Source organism: Carcharhinus amblyrhynchos, chromosome 4 (assembly GCF_965287045.1).
Source record: "Carcharhinus amblyrhynchos chromosome 4, sCarAmb.v2.hapA, whole genome shotgun sequence".
In the NCBI taxonomy this organism is placed as follows: Eukaryota; Metazoa; Chordata; class Chondrichthyes; order Carcharhiniformes; family Carcharhinidae; genus Carcharhinus; species Carcharhinus amblyrhynchos.
This window is the reverse complement of record NC_137327.1, coordinates 81,068,358-81,072,479: the sequence shown is the minus strand read 5'-3', so window position 1 is coordinate 81,072,479 and position 4,122 is coordinate 81,068,358.

Sequence of the window (4,122 nt, the reverse complement as noted above, 5' to 3'; positions counted from 1 at the left end):
TACAAGAGCAGTTCAGATGCTGGGAATTCAGTGATGAGTAACTTACTTCCTTAAATTCTGACAGCCTGTCCAACATCCACAAGGCAAAAGTCAAGAGTGTGATGGAATACTTGCTTAGATGAGTGCAGTTCCAACAACACTCAATAAGCTTGAACCATCCAGGTCAAAGCAGGCAGGTTGATTGTCTCAGATCCATCATCTTGAACATTCACCGTGTCCACTATCAATGCACATGGCATCTACAAGATGCACTGCAGCAACTTATCTTAGACATCACCTTCCAACTTGTGTCATCAAGCATCTAAAATGACAAAGAGAACAGGTGTGTAGGAACACATGCAAGCTCCTTTCCAAGTGGCACACCATTATGACTTGGAACTATATTGCCATTCTTTCATTGTTGTTGGCTCAAAATCCTGGAACTTCCTTGCTAATTCTTGTGGAATTCTTTGAGGAGGTGACAAAAACGGTTGACGATGGGAGAGCCGTTGATGTCATCTATATGGATTTCAGTAAGGTGTTTGACAAAGTCCCTCATGGTAGGCTGGTAGAAAAGGTTAAGGCGCATGGGATACAAGGTCAGGTAGCTAGGTGGATTGAGAACTGGCTGGGTAATAGGAGACAGAGGGTAGTTGTGGAGGGGACCTTTTCGGGCTGGAGGCCAGTGACCAGTGGTGTGCCGCAGGGCTCAGTACTGGGACCTCTCCTCTTTGTAGTATACATAAATGACTTGGAAGAGAGCGTAGGTGGTGTGATCAGCAAGTTTGCGGATGACACCAAGATGGCAGGGTTGGCGGGTACTGAAGTGGAATGTCAAGTGATACAACAGGATATAGATAGGTTGGTGCATTGGGCAGATAGGTGGCAGATGGAATTTAATCCTGACAAATGCGAGGTGATGCATTTTGGAAGGAATAATGCAGAGAGGAGCTATGTGATAAAAGGTAGACAGATTAGGAGTATAGAAATACAGAGGGACCTGGGAGTGCAGGTTCACAAATCCATGAAGGTTGTGACACAAGTGGAGAAGGTTGTTAGGAAGGCTTATGGAATGCTAGCCTTTATAGGAAGGGGTATAGAGTATAAAAGCTGCCGTCTAATGCTTCTGTTGTATAGAACGTTGGTTAGACCGCATTTGGAGTACTGCGTCCAGTTCTGGTCACCTTACTACCGGAAGGACGTGGATTCTCTGGAAAGGGTGCAGAGGAGGTTTACCAGGATGTTGCCTAGCATGGAGGGGCTGGGTTACGAGGAAAGGTTGGAGAAACTGGGACTTTTCTCCTTGGAAAGACGGAGATTGAGGGGGGACGTGATAGAGGTATATAAGATACTGAAGGGAATAGATAGAGTCAATAGTGAGAGGCTGCTCCCTAGACTGGGTACAAATATGAGAGGTCATGATTTAAGGGTGAGGGGGGAGATGTATAATTTGGACGCGAGAGGAAGGTTCTTTACGCAGAGAGTTGTGGGGGTATGGAACGCGCTACCGAGTAGGGTGGTGGAGGCAGGAACGTTGGACTCGTTTAAGGTTCAGTTAGACAGACACATGAGTGAAACGAGGATGGAGGGTTATAGTAGGGGCTATTAAATAAGGTCAGAACCTCGGGAGACACCGGAAATGCAGATTTGTAAATTAACGTTTTTGTCTTTTTATTCCGCAGGTGGAGGTCCACCTCGTTGTCAAACGAGGGGCATGCACACGGTGGGTCATGCGTGGGCTGCTCTTGGAGGTTCCGGGAGTGGCCTAGTACTTCGTGTCGGTGTGTGTGCTTGACCCTGGACCGGTAGACGGGCGCCGCAACAGCTCGGTGACTAGCACTGCTAGCTGTGCAGATACATGGATTTGGGCCTGTGTCTGTGGGAGTTTGCGCATTCTCCCTGTGGTTGCGTGGGTTTCCTCCGGGCGCTCCGGTTTCCTCCCACACCCCAAAGATGTGCTCTTAGGCTGATTGGTTTTACCAAATTGACACTATTCTCCACCTGAATCTGGCTAAGTTAGGGGTTCCATTCGTAGACACGCAGAGTAGAATAGGTGTAGGGTGATGCGGCGGTGCGGGCTCGTTGGGCCGAAGGGCCTGTTTCCCGTGCTGGGTTGTTCTTTGTTCTTTGTTCTATAACACCTTGGGTGTACCTAAACCACATAGAGTGCAGTGGTTCACGAAGCCAGTTCAACGTCACTTTCTTAAGACTAAACAGGGATGGGCAACAAATGTTGGCCTAACCAGCAATGTCCATATCCCATGAAAAAATAAAATAGTTTTTTTTATCTGCTTCTTCATGCTGATTTGCCAGGTGTTTGGTTGCAGTTGATCAGCAGGAGGTTTCCTTGGTCATAAGACTTCATGAGATCCAGAGTCAATGTAGAGGACTGCCAAGGCAACTCCTTTCTGATTATATACCACTGTGTAGCCACCTCTGCTGGGCCTGTCCTAGCAGTGGGACAGGACATAAGCAGGGATGGTAACACTGATGTCTGGGATTTTGTAAAGAACATAAGAACATAAGAAATAGGAGCAGGAGTAGGCCATCCAGCCCCTCGAGCCTGCCCCGCCATTCAACAAGATCATGGCTGATCTGTCGCTGCTCAGTTCTACTTTCCCGCCCTCTCCCCATAACCCTTAATCCCCTCTCCTATCAAAAACCCATCAACCCGCGTCTTAAAAATATTTAGCGAGGCAGCCTCCACCACTTCAACGGGCAGAGAATTCCAGAGATTCACCACCCTTTGAGTGAAGAAGCATGTGGTCTGTTGTGGTTCAATGCAACTGATTGGCTTGCTGAGCCACTTCAGAGGGCAGTTAAGAGTCAATAGTATTGACATGGTCTAAAACCGCATGTAACCTAGTCCAAGTAAAGATGGCAGATTTCCTTCCCTAAAAGGTAATGAACAACATATGTTTTAACTACAATTGATGATAGTTTCAAAACCACCATGACAGAGACTACATTCAATTCTAGATTTCATTAATTGAATTTAAATTTATCAGTTGTCATGGTGGGATTTGAACCCTATGTTCCTGGATTACTAGTTCAGTGACATTACCACAACACCATTGCATGTTTATACCTTTAAAAGGTGGGGAAAGACAGAAACCTCTGTTTTGAGACCTCTCCTACATTCTTCACTCTGCATATCACCCACTAGGGCTTTATGTTTTTAAAACTCAATAAATGGATGTGGACATCACTGGCTAAGCCAATATTTATTGCCCATCCCTAATTGCCTTTCAGATGTTAGTGGTGAGCTTCCTTTTTGAACTGCTGCAATCCATGTGATGTCAGTAAACCTACAATTCTGATGGGAACAAATTCTAGGATTTTGACCCAGTGACAGTGAATGAATGGCGATATATTTTCAAGTTAGGATGGTGAGTGACTTGGAGGAGAATTTCTAGGTGGTGCTTTGGTTTCCTCCCACAGTCCAAAGATGTACAGGCTTGGTGGATTGGCCATGCTAAATTGCTCCTTCATGTTCAAAGGTGTGTAGGTTAAGGGATTAGTCATGCTAAATAGTCCCTTGGTATCCAAAGATGTGCTGGTTAGGTGGATTAGTCATGGTAAATGTGTGAGGTTACAGGGAGAGGGCAGATGGGAGGGCCTGGGTGGGGTACTCTTTCAGAGAGTTGGTGGAGACTTGCATGGACAGAATGGCCTCTTGCTGCAATTTATGGATTCTATTCTACATGTCTGCTGCCCTTGTAGTTCTAGATGGTACAGGTTGTGCATTTGGTACATGCAGTCTATGAAGCTTTAGTAGGATCCTACAGTGCATATTTATAGATGGCACACGCCCCTGTGCATTTGAAGTGGAGGGAGTGGATGTTTGTGGATGTAGTGTCAATCATGCTGTCTGTTTGTCCTGGATGGTGTCAAGCTTCTTGAGTGTTGAAACTGCACTCGTCCAGGCAAGCGGAGAGTATTTCAGCACACTCTTTTCCTCATATCACTTTTGCATTTTTTTGAATGACTTTAAATCTGTGCCCTCACGTTCATGATCCTTTCACGATTGTGAACAGTTTCTCCCTATCTACTTTATCCAGACCTCTCCACTCACTTGATGAAGGAGCAGTACTCCAAAAGCTCATGATTCCAAATAAATCTGTTGGACTTTAACCTGGTGTT